Source organism: Choloepus didactylus, chromosome 19 (assembly GCF_015220235.1).
Source record: "Choloepus didactylus isolate mChoDid1 chromosome 19, mChoDid1.pri, whole genome shotgun sequence".
In the NCBI taxonomy this organism is placed as follows: Eukaryota; Metazoa; Chordata; class Mammalia; order Pilosa; family Megalonychidae; genus Choloepus; species Choloepus didactylus.
Window position 1 is genome coordinate 14,900,529 of NC_051325.1, and position 12,997 is coordinate 14,913,525.

The 12,997-nt window shown below is 44.4% G+C and overlaps 1 protein-coding gene and 1 non-coding gene across 3 annotated transcripts in view; both read right to left on the reverse strand.

Moving 5' to 3' along the window:
• Window positions 1-12,997, reverse strand: part of SLC24A3 (solute carrier family 24 member 3) — a 561,375-nt gene that overhangs the window by 333,101 nt on the left and 215,277 nt on the right. The window lies entirely within an intron of this gene.
• On the reverse strand, window positions 5,245-5,351 carry LOC119516227. The gene has a single exon (XR_005213236.1). It is a non-coding gene; the product is annotated as a U6 spliceosomal RNA (small nuclear RNA).

The window sequence follows — 12,997 nt, forward strand, 5'->3', positions numbered from 1 at the left end:
GTGGCCAGTTGTTGGGGGGGACCCCTTCTTACCTTCCATCTTACTCAAACACAGGCCCAGACCCTTCCCCTTTTTCTAAACTGTGCAGACAGGCTTTCCCACTGAAGCTCTGGATTAAAAATGAGAGATTTATGGTGAGGAAATTCTGCCTGCTTTAGGGTGACGCGACTTTAAATCAGATGACGAGCTCATAATCAGCAACACTGAAGATACCTTTTATGGGTCAGTCAGAAATCAAGATGGAGTAACTGCACTTTGCTGCCTGTCTGGGAGGGCAGATTTACGACTCTCAGATGAACTGGACAGAGATTCTGCTGGCCCGGGGCATCATTTATACAGCAGGTCAGCAGTGCTTCCAAGCCAGCCCTCAGCGAGCCTCACTGACAAGGCAAGAGGGCAGCATATTGAAATGACACAGTAAATTCAAGCCCGCTCTACACTGCTTTCCATGCAAACATGCACCTCTCTACCACACTGGACCAGATGCAAGAAAGAGGAGCATCCCCTGAGTCTGTGGCATGGAGAGAGCAGAGATGGTGCCCGTGTTCCCTCTGCTTTTACAAATTACAGGTTTTGCACCATAAAAATGAGGGACACAGCATGCAGCTGCGATTATTGCTTAGCTATGAGAAACCAAGAGTGGGATTCTCTTTCCCCAGAAATCATTAAGTTGACCCACATACAACTGCCATTTTTGGATGTCAAAAGTGGTCAAATATTGGCAGCTTCTTAAGGGTCAACCACCAGGTCAACCCCTCAGTTCTTTTCTTGATGATAACAGAGAAAGAGGTGAGAATGTTGGAGAGGGCTGAGTTGTTAGTTTTTGCCAACATGGTTCATGCCTCTTCCAACACTGATTAACATTCCCTGAAAGGAAACTCTGGCTGCTGACAATTGTAGCCCACCGGGGGGAAATTATTTCAGATTTTAAAAAGCAGCATTAAATATTCTTGGGCGTGGGGAGAAGGCAAAAGAAACCCTGGAGGGAAAAGAGAGAACTCAAAGATAGAAAGAAAACAACACACATGTGTTGTAGCTGAGGCAAATCACAACCTATATACCATAACTTGTCTGTTACACATTTACAATATCCTCAAGATGCAAATAAGGACACAGACAGCCATAAGGATATTTTACGTTTGTAGACTGCATTGCTTGCCGACAGTCTTTTCACATCTGTTATCTGAACAGGGTGGGTAATTGCTTCGATTTTAGCAAACAAATGTGGAGATCAGGAGGTTTCACTTTGCCCAAGATCATACAACCAAGGAGTGATGGAATTTGGAGTGGACCAGAACTCAGAACCCCAGTCTGGGGCCTCTTCTCCACTGCCTCCCAGATAAAGATGCAAGGCATTCCATGCCACCCCCTCCAACCAAAGGAGAGAATCACACAAGTGCGTAACTGCAGAGCTTATTTTGGTGAGTTGCATTGGAGGCTTTATCGTTTTGCGCAAAACGAATGTTTGTAGGTAAGTGCAATGTAAGGCTTTACCATCCAGATGTCAAACTTTCTCCAGATCCTAATTCTCAGCTGAGAATTTCTCAGCCCCTCCTAAGATGTGCTGAACTCCAGCCAGACATTTATGCTTGAGAGGTCTCTCATAGTCTCGCAACTCTTACTTATCAAGCAGTATTAACACCAAACAGAATGGAGAGCCCTGCCCAAGCCCATGGAATATACAAGTCAGCAAACAAGAAGAGGGGATGTTATTGGTATGAAAAGAGCTGTCAGAAGCAAGCCAGAAGAGAGCAAAAGTGACAGCTGGTAGCCGGCCTTCGAGGCAACCAGGCTGGATGTTCCTAATAATGCCACCGAGTTATTAGGAGATGGTTAAGTGATGTGTACTAGGTACGGTGTAAGAACAAAACTGTACTTTAAAAATATTGCTCTGGAATAAAATAAAATCTGGAGGTGGGGCAGAGTTGTGTTTTATTGTTATTACACTGGTGTTTGTGAAGGAATGTTTCATTTATTTGGGTAATTCAAATCCGAGGAGCACAGTAATGCTTGATCTCCGACGTGTTACCGCAAACATAGGAATTCTGATACACTTCTACAAATGTGGATTCATCCACAGATACTATAGTTGTGCATAAATACCTGGGGCCACACCTTTAGCCAAACATAAAACACTCTCTAGAACTGAAGGAAGAGTTCCCTGATGGAGGCTAAAGTGCCCCTTTCCGCAGAGCTTTGAAAATGCCAAGGCTATTATTGAAATGACTCCCACTGCCTTCCCGTTCTTTCAGGCTCCAGCAAATACTTTCTTCCAATGCCTGGGTCACCCCAGGACAAGCCTGTCCAGAGGACTCTAGAAGTACGCATCCTTTAACAGACAGACAGACACCCCACAGGACATGTCTCCCAAGGTTCCCCAGCTTGCAGCTCATCTCATACCCAGAGAGGCATCACCTTGCTTTGACACTAAGGCTACATCCACCTCTCCAGCGTGGGAAAGTTGGGAAATGGAGAATACATGATGTGTATACATGTTAAAATGACATTTTTACATAATATGCTCAATATATTATTCATCAAACTCCAGATTGCTTTTCATGTGATGTATCTCTAAATTTAAAGAAAAGTCAAATAAATGCACCATTTCCCCCATGCGTCCAGAGTTTGGGGACACTCACAGTGAGTGAATTTATTGATCTCAACCTTGATTATGATTTTTATTGTGTTCTTCATGCCAGAAGTTCAAATATCATTACTGCCAGACCCACCCCACCCTGTGCTTCAGGCCTGATGCACATCTGCTTCCCAAATTCTGCACATCTCAGCGGAACTCATTCTCCCCCACATGCACGTGTGCACATGCATTTTGCCCTCCTGTTTTGGTATCTTTGTGTGACATTCTACCTGCCTTGTTAGCTTTGCTCAAACACTTGAGAGTCCCCCTTTGTTCTTTTTATTCCCTTGTTACTCACATGCAATCAAGAGTTAAGCCTCTAAGCCACTGCTTCCTCTCCCTCCCAGTCCTACCATCACAGTCCAGGCACTCACCATCACCTGCAGTTGATGACTAACCATCTTCCAACATCCAATCTAATTTCCTCTAAAGTCCATCCTCCACCAGGACAACCCACCAAAAACTCCAGTGGTACAGCCTGTATGAAAGGGAACGTGGCCACATCTCACAAGACTCCACGGGCATTTGCCTTTGAACACAGTAGGTCCATTTCCAGGAGTCTACCCAGAAGATACACCTCCACAGACGGAAATAATTCACCATGGCAATGTATGGGAAACAACCTAAATGTCCATCCCTAAGATACTGATTAGATAAACAATTTTAATATGGCATTAACTTTTGAAATGTTAAGTATTTTACATTTACAAAAAATAAAATTGCAGATGAAAAAACAAACACTGAAGTATCTGAACAGATGACTTGAACTGTACCAACTTATAACAAAACCACACACACATGAAATGAATTCATGTAATTCTGAACCCAGGACTCTGATGGTATACCCTTAGTGGAATACATTCTAAGGATAAAAATAACTGCAAAGAAATCTTACATTTTACTTAATAAGCTTGCTGCTGGTGGTTGTGGTACTGGTGTAGTACTTCAGGAATAGCTCTGCAACTGTGTAGGACAGAGAAGTAAGGAAATGCACTCATATTGGGGAACTAGGCTCTCGATGTGAAGTTACAGAATGGAGGAAGTAAAGAAACTGGTGATCAACTGGTGTTATTGGTATACACCTGTGAGCTTTTAAAAGGGTACATTTCCTAGCAATCTCCAAAGGGCCTAGAAGGGATGGCATTTCTGTAGCAATGAGCAAAAATGGCAACAGATTGTGGCTTCTAATTACCATTCGTTGTGGAAAGGAACCAGGGATATTTGGAAGAGTGGTTCATCCCAAGTCTGGGGCAGGGAAAGGACAAAGTGAAGCAGGAAGCCTGGAATTGCTCAACTTCTAATGGGGGACCCCTCCGAAGGACACACACACTCACTTCAAGGGGCTCCCACTGGCCAAATTTGGGACAATCTGAACATCAACGAGAATAGTGACATTAATGGATTGTAACACACTGAATGAAAAATGAATCCCTGCTTCTATGGTGATTTTTTTTAGCTTTTAAAAATATTTTGTATTTCAAAAGAAAATGAAGAAAGTTGAAAAATTTCTCAAAACACTTTCTGTTGGTTTGGATGTATTGTGTCCCCCAAAACGCCATTATCTTTGATGCAGTCTTGTGTGAGCAGGAAACTATTGGTGTTAATTGGGTTGGAGACTTTTGATTGGATGTTTTCATGGAGATGGATCACTCAGCTGTGGGCAAGATCTTTCACTGGATAATTTCCATGGAGGTGTGGCCCTGTCCATTCAGCATGGGCCTTGATTAGTTTACAGGAACACTATATAAGCTCAGACAGAAAGAGTGAGCTTGCTACAGCCAAGAGGGACACTTTGAAGAATGCACAGAAGCTGAGAGAGTAGCTGCAGATGAGAGACAGTTTGAGGAGCTGTGGCCTAGAGAGGAACGTTCTGGGAGAGAGCCATTTTGAAACCAGAACTTTGGAGCAGATGCCAGCCACATGCCTTCCCAGCTGTTCTTGTTTGCTAATGCTGCCAGAATGCAAAATACCAGAAATGGATTAGTTTTTATAAAAGGGGGTTTATTTGGTTACACAGTTACAGTCTTAAGGCATGAAGTGTCCAAGGGAACCTTCACTGGAGATGGCCAATGGTGTCCAGAAAACCTCTGTTAGCTGGGATGGTTTCCATATTCTGACTCAATCAACTGTGAGCAAGATCTCTAATTGGTTAATATCCATGGAGGTATTATCCCACCCATTCAGGGTGGGTCTGAATTAAATCACTGGAGCCATATAAAAAGCTGACAAATAGAAGGAACTCAGAGCAACTGAGAGTGATATTTTGAAGAGGAGCTGCAAATAAGAGAGGACAAAATGCTCCAAGAGCAACATTTTGGAGAAGGCCATTTTGAAATGCAACCTGGGAGCAAGCAGAAGCCAGCCACGTGCCTTCCCAGCTAACAGAGGTTTTCCAGACACCAATGGCCATCCTCCAGTGAAGGTACCCTATTGTTGATGCCTTACTTGGACACTTTATGGCCTTAAGACTGTAGCTTTGTAACCAAATAAACCCCCTTTATAAAAGCCAATCCATTTCTGGTGTTTTGCAAAACAGGAGCATTAGCAAACTGGAACACCATATATACAACCAAACTCCTTTTAACTACATTCAGATATATATTTCAGTGAAAAATATGGAACACTTTAAGAATTTGTGTGTCATCCTTGCATGGGGGCCAAGCTCATCTTCTCTGTATCATTCTAATTTTTAGTATCTTACAGATTGAGCACAGCAGTGATGATTTTTTTAAAGGGAGGTAAAGTGGGGAGTTTTCCTTTAGAGAAGAAAGCCCACTTGTAACAGGAGAGGGAAAGATGGATGTTCTAGTTTGTTAATGCTGCAGAATGCAAAACACCAGAGATGGACTGGCTTTTATAAAAAGGGGGTTTATCTGGCTATACAGTTACAGTCTTAAGGCCATAAAGTGTCCCAGGTAACACATCAGTAATCAGGTACCTTCACTGGAGGATGGCAAATGGCATCCGGAAAACCTCTGTTAGCTGGGAAGGCACATGGCTGGCGTCTGCTCCAAAGCTCTGGTTTCATAATGGCTTTCTCCCAGGACATTCCTCTCTAGCAAGCTTGCTCTTCTTCAAAACGTCACTCACAGCTGCACTCTGTCTTCCTCTCCTTGAGCCAGCTCATTTATATGGCTCCACTGATCAAGGCCCACCCCGAATGGGTGGGGCCACGCCTCCATGGGAGTATCCCACCAAAGTCACCACCCACAGCTGGGTGGGGCACATTCCAAGCAAATCTAACCAGCACCAAAACGTCTGTCCCACAAGACCACAAAGATAATGGCATTTGGGGGACACAATACATTCAAACTGGCACATTCCACCCCCTAGATCCCGAAATGACATTATCTTTCCAAATACAAAATACATTCATTTCATCACAATATCACAAAAACTTAAACCATTTCAGTAACAAAAGTTAAGTACAAAATCCCATCAAAATCAAATACAGGCATGTTCAATCCTAAGGCATAATTTTCCTTTAGCTTGGATCTGCGGACTTAGAACAAGTTATATGCTTCCAATATACAAAGGAGAGACATTCATAGGATAAACATTTCCATTCCCATAAGGAGAAAGAGTAAGGAAAACAGGGTTAACAGGACCAAAACAGTTCCTAAAACCTGCAGGACAAACTCCATTAGATTTCAAAGTCTGAGAGTCATTAACAGAATAACATTGCATCCTTGGGGCTTGAGAGAGCGGGAGTCTAACCCTTCCTAAGGGCCTTTGAGGCAGCCCTTTCCTCTCCAAACACTTGGGTGAGTGCTCCAACATACCCACACATTGGGGAGACCACCTTCTCGGCCCCAACCTCCTCAAACATCGGGGCTGCTCCCGGATTCCCTTCCATCTCCGGGGCACATGCTCAACCCCTTCAGAACAGTGTGGTGGCAGCCAGGCTCTCCCCAATTCCCTGGGAATGTGCTCCACCCTCTTTGGGACCTCGGGTGGCAAAACTGTTCCAGAGCATCGAGGTGGAAGGCCCACCCTCCACCTCCGGGGCAAACTCACCCTTTCCATGCGTGTGGGCTGCTCCACTCTCCCAGCCCAAGGCCTCTTGACTCCAGACCTCAACCTCCATGGCTCTGTCTTTGAAGAAATTTTTCCTGCAATTTGTTCCTTGTCTGTCTCCTCCAGTCCAGACTGGCAGTGGCTCTGTCTATAAAGTTCTCGCAAAAGTTCTGTTGGCTTTGCATGAAGCACACAGGGGTCAAAGCCATCAGACAATAGGACTTTCCACAAATCCTTTCTGGATAATTCCATCTCCAATCTTGGCTTGTACTGAAATGGCGGCTGGGTTCCATGTTTGGTTACATCCTCACATTGGGCTGTAGCTTCTGGGATTCCACCCCCTGGAAGCTCATAATTTTCCAAGCCATCAGCATCTGGTTTCTTAGAACCCAAGAGTTCAGTTCTAAGTTTATCTCTCTTTGCTCGCATTTTACTATAAGCTGCAAGGAGAAGCCAGGATACATCCTCCACATGTAGTCTGGAGATCTCCTCAGCTAAGTATTCCAGGTTGTTGCTTCCAGATTCTTCCTTCCATATGACACCAAGACTCAATTTTGCCATTTTTTTTTTTTTTTTTTGGCGAACTGGCACAATGGACTTGTACCCTTTATTATAAGGGAGAAACGTAGCTTTAAAGTGGAGACTGTGGCACCTGCAATCTTGGGACAAACTGGCATCTTGTGCTCTCGACGTGATGCAATGGGGAGGACACAGCCTCTCCCACAGGGTGTTCTGGCCAAAAATGTTTAATCTCATTGTGAGTGAACAATCACACAGATCCAGCGATATTCTCCAAAGCAACTGGACTGGTTTTGTGGCAAATGTTAATGTCAAAAACCAAAACCAAAATAAACAACAAAAAAGGTGGGAGGCTGCTGTTTACACTGAAAGCAACTAAGGAGATAATGTATCCAATGCAATTTGTCTTCTTTGATTGATTTCTGGATGAAGAGTAGAAAACCTATAAAGTTCATGTTGTAGACAATGGGCAAAACGTAACTATGGACCAAATATCAGATACTATAAATGTTACCAATGCTAAATTCCTTGGGTGTGATAATGGCATTGTGGTTACGTAGAAAATGCCTGTTTTCCTAGAGATCCAAGCTCAAGTATTTAGTCATGATGTCTGTAACCTACTTTCAAAAGGTTTGGGGAAAACAAAACAAAACAAAACAAAACACAGAGAGAGGAAGAGAAGGCCAAGGTGGCAGATGTTAATGATTTGGGAATCCACATGTAGGGTAGATAGCTATTGATTGCATCATTCTTTCAACACTTCTGTAGGTTTGCAAGTTTCAAAATAACAATTTGGAGGGCAAGAAAGCCTTTCACCCCTTAGTTACAGAGTGAAGTCTGTGCTCTGTAACCCAGTACGTGTCCCAAGGTGATTGGTTTCTGCTCAATCTCCTTGTTTAGCTCCACCCCCTGCACTCCGATGGCTCCTTGCACTTTTTGATCCAGCCGCACCCACCCATTTGCTGTTCCTTGAGGACACCAGGCTTTTCCACCCTGCTCTGTCACAGCTTACCTGCTTCCCTCTACCAGTTATGATTCCTTCATTCTTTTACTTACAATGACGTCTTTTCCTTTAAACTCATCTCAGACAAGACTCCTTTCCAGCAAATGCCTTTTCTGCACATTCTCACCCTCCCTCCAGGCTCAGATGCCTCCATCCATTAAACCATGCACCATCTGTATTGAAATAACTGCCCGTGTACCTGGCATTCTCCAACAAACAGGGAGCTCCCCAGGCAGAACTGGCTTACATTGCGATTGTCCCCCTCGGCACCTGGCACCCCCAAATGTCCACAGAACTGACCTACTTGGAGACTGGGGAGAGCTCTGTCTAAATTCGCTGCCCTCTCCAAACAGCAGGATTCTTGCTTCCCTGTCTGCCTGCCTTTGCTCAAGCCACGGATGGTGCTGTTATTAATAACAACAAATAGGGCACTGGAAGACCAACGCCGTCCAGTGCCCATACCAAAACAGAAATGGAACCCCTGGGAACAGGGAAAACAATTCTGCAAACCCTCCCGCTGCTCAGGCCCATTAAAAACACCTCCAGGGGGTTCCTGCTTAGCTCATTCTTTGGGAGGAAAAGCATCCTGCAAAGTTTTTAAATGGCCCTGCTACATTTTCTTACATCCTAATTACCACGGTTATTTCAGACTGTGCAGAGGCCCTTTATCACGTGGCACTCGCCTGCTGTTTGCTGGGTTTCTGTGGCTGCAACTGAGCCGGCCAAAAAGGAAAAGCTGGAGGCAGGGAGATATGCCTCCCCCCACCCCAGTTTGGTGGCTCAAATGCGTCCCCCCTGTGGCATCCGTCCCACCTGCCCTGCAGAGAGAAACTAACATCACGTGCCCTGCCAAAGGAACTTCATCGGGGCCCAGAACACACATCCAGCTGGACGTGGGGCTCGGGGCTGCCAGGTATCTGCTAGGCACACACTTTCTACGAGTTTTCTCATGTAATACTAATATCCCCATTTTACAGATGTGGAGGCTGAAGCTTGGGGAGTTGGAGAGGCACAGCTAGAAAGCAGGTAACAGAGACAAAGGGCTACAGGCCTGCAAATCCTCTCGAAACCCATAATATGTAATGCTAGGGTTCCATCAGAGGCCTGGTGGCAAGACGGGATCCCTCACGCAACGCTCGGTGGGGCCTACTCCCAACTCAATGGGTGGGGTTTTCTTTTTTCTTTTTTTTTCTTTTAAATTCAGTTTTATTGAAATACATTCACAAACCATACAATCATCCATGGTATACAATCAACTGTTCACAGTACAATCATATAGTTTATGCATTCATCACCACAATCTATTTCTGAACATTTTCCTTACATTGGAAAGAATCAGAATAAGAATAAAAAATAAAAGTAAAAAAAGAACACCCAAGCCATCCCCCCATCCCACCCTATTTGTCATTTAGTTTTTTGTCCCCATTTTTCTACTCATCCATAATGGGTGGGGTTTTGCAAAGAAGTGAGAAATTCCTTCGTGACTGTGAAAATAATTATTGGATGTTATGCCTAGGGACCTGCTTAAGCCCCCAGAGTTTTCATCTAAGGTGGCTGCTGGTTAGTAACATCTGGGGAGACTCGAATGTTCCCAGTGACTGGGACTCACCGCAGATCAATTACTTCTCACAATATAGGGATGGGAAGGAGGCGTCAGTAATTTTAACATTCCCCAATTGATCTTCTTATACAGCCAAGGCCGAGAACTACTATAAGAATCATCACCAAAGCTGCAGGTGAGGAGAAGAATTACCTGTTTAAGGGATGGGTGCAAAAGATGCCAAACTAAAATTCCATAACAAAAAGACAAAGGATCCAATTAAAAACTAGGCAAAACCCCTGAGGAACTGGGGAAGAAATGCTGAAATGTTGGACATCCCCACCTGGGTTATTGCTGATATTCTCACAAACATTGAGGACTGACAATTTGGTATGCCGGGTCCTTGATCTTGGGGCTTGCTCTTATGAGGCTCGTTACTGCAAAGGGGAGGCTAAACATGCTTATAATTGTGCCTAAGAGTCTCCCCGAGTACCTCTTTGTTGCTCAGATGTGGCCCTCTCTCTCTCGCTAAGCCACCTCGGCAGGTGAACTCACTGCCCTCCCCCCTACATGGGATCTGACTCCCAGGGGTGTAAATCTCCCTAGCAACGCAGGATATGACTCCCAGGGATGAATCTGGACCCGGTATCATGGAATTGAGAACATCTTCTTGACCAAAAGGGGGATGCAAAATGAAACAAAGTTTCAGTGGCTGAGCGATTCCAAATGGATTTGAGAGGTCACTCTGGTGGGCACTCTTATGCACTACATAGATAACCCTTTTTAGGTTTTAAGGTATTTGAATAGCTAGAAGTAAATACCAAAACTGTCAAACTGCAACCCAGTAGGCTTTACTCTTAAAGACGATTATATAATAATGTAGCTTACAATGGGTGACAGTGTGATGGTGAAAACCTTGTGGCTCACACTCCCTTTATTCAGTGTATGGACAGAAGAAGAGAAAAATGGGGACAAAAACTAAATGAAAAATAGAGTGGGATGGGGGGCATGGAATGCTTTGAGTGTTCTTTTTTATTTTTATTCTTATTTTTATTCTTTTTGGAGTAAGGAAAATGTTCAAAAATTGATTGGGATGATGAATGCACAACTATATGATGGTACTGTGAACAGCTGATTGTACACCATGTATGATTCTATGGTATGTGAATATATCTCAATAAAACTGAATTAAAAAAAAAAAAAAAAACTGGGCAAAAGAGTTGAGTGGATGTTTCTCCAAACATACAAATGGCCAATATGCCCATGAAAAAATGCTCAACAGCATTAGCCATTAGGGAAATGCAAATCAAAACCACAATGAGATACCAGTTCATACCCACTAAGATGGCTATACTCAGAGAATCAGAAAGTAAGTGTTGATGAAGATGCAGAGAAATTGCAACCCTTGTCCATGGCTGATGGGGATGTAAGATGGTGCAGCTGCTGTAGAAAACATTTTGGCAGTTCCTCAAAAAAGTTAAACATAGACTAACCATAAGACCCTGCGATCCCACCTCTAGGGGTATATCCCAAAGAATTGAAAGCAGGGACTCACAGAGACATTCATGCACCGATGTTCACAGCAGCTTTATCCACAAAAGCATAAAGGTGGAAACAACCAGAATGTCCATCAACACAGGAATGGGTGAAGAAATTGTGGTATTAACAGGCAATGGAACATTATTCAGCCATAAATAATGGCTGGTATATGCAACAGTGAGGATGAATCTCTGAAACATTGTGCTGAGTGAAAGAAGCCAGACCCAAAAGGCCACATATTGCATGATTCCATGAAAGTCCAGAATAGGCAAATCTACAGAGACAGAAAGTTGGGTGGTTGCCCGGGACTGAAGGAATGGCTGGAAGGGGAGTCATTACTTAATGGGCGTGGGTTTCCTTTGGAGGGGATGGAAAGGTTTTGGAACTAGATAGAAGTAGTGGTTGCGTAACACAGTGAATGTACTAAATGCAACTGAAGTGGATGCTTTAAAATGGTTAATTTTGTGAAATTGATCTCAATTTTAAAAAAAGAAAGATGCTGAACTCGGGAAGGACAGACACCCAGGGTGGAGCAGATACCTGCCGGCACACTGAGCAGAAAGGTGTCCCCACTTCTCAGGCCTGGCTGCATCATTTCAGGGTACCCATGCAGAGCTCTAGCACCTAAGTGTCTGCTCTCCTGACCCACCATGCTCGTGTCACCTTCTGCTGGACACATCCTCTGTGCCTGAGTACCAAACAGCCAAGGCTGAGTTAGAGCTGCAGTTCCAACCACAGGCTGTTGTGTGTTCTTTGACTGTCCCTTGCTTTTAAACAGCATGCTGTTCCGGTTTCATGGTGCAATAACTTCTCTTGTATCATTTCTCATCTTCTTGACATTTTCATCTGCACCCTGCACTGTCTCTCTTCTCTTAAAATTCCTTGTCCTGTTTGTTCCCTTTGGTTCCTGCCTCTCCTGTTATTGCCTCTTCAAATGCCTGATGATCGTATTTGAGTGGGTACTGAAGTGCTGGTCGAAAGCTCTGTTTCCAAGGAGGTGGAAGGGGATGTTTTCCTGTGGGCTTCACTGCAGAGCCATCAGGCAAGGACCCAGCAACTTGCCATGGGCTCTCAACTGTCAGTATGTGAGGTCTCTTCTTTTGAGCTAACCAGTTGCCCTGAAAAAAAAAAAAAAAAAAAAACTCCTCCAATTTCCTTCCTGGGGAGTATAGGTCTGGTTTCCATTTCTGACTCCAAGCAGGGGCCACACCCAGCAGCATGTAGGTTTTCACTTACTCCCATCATTGCAGTATAGAGACTCATCCAGCACCTCTAGCTGAGTCAATACCTGGGTCAGATCGTCTCTGGTCAAACTCTTCAGAGAATGGAGTTAGTCCTCGGCTGCAGATGCAGTGGCGGCTGGTTTCCTGACCATGTGGGGTATAAAGAGAGGATGTCCAGAAGGGAGCTCAGTAAACATGGAGCCCATTTTGCAGATAAGAATCCAAGGCCCAGGGAACTGAGGTACTCGCCCAGGGCCCAGTGGGATGGCATTGGCTGAGCTGGGCCGTGCAACCGATTCTTGACCCCCATCTAGTGCTTTTCCCTTGAGACCACACCACCTTCTCCCTGAATTCCTTTAGCACCGGTGTCTGTTTCTCACATTCAAACCGAGTTGTCCTGGACCTGACTCATTCTATGTGCAAACAGCTCCTCTCCGTAATGTATTCTGGAATGGCAGAGACTAGGACTTCAACTCCTTTTGAATCCCTCACCCTTGCCCGGTACAGGGATGGTAGACGTG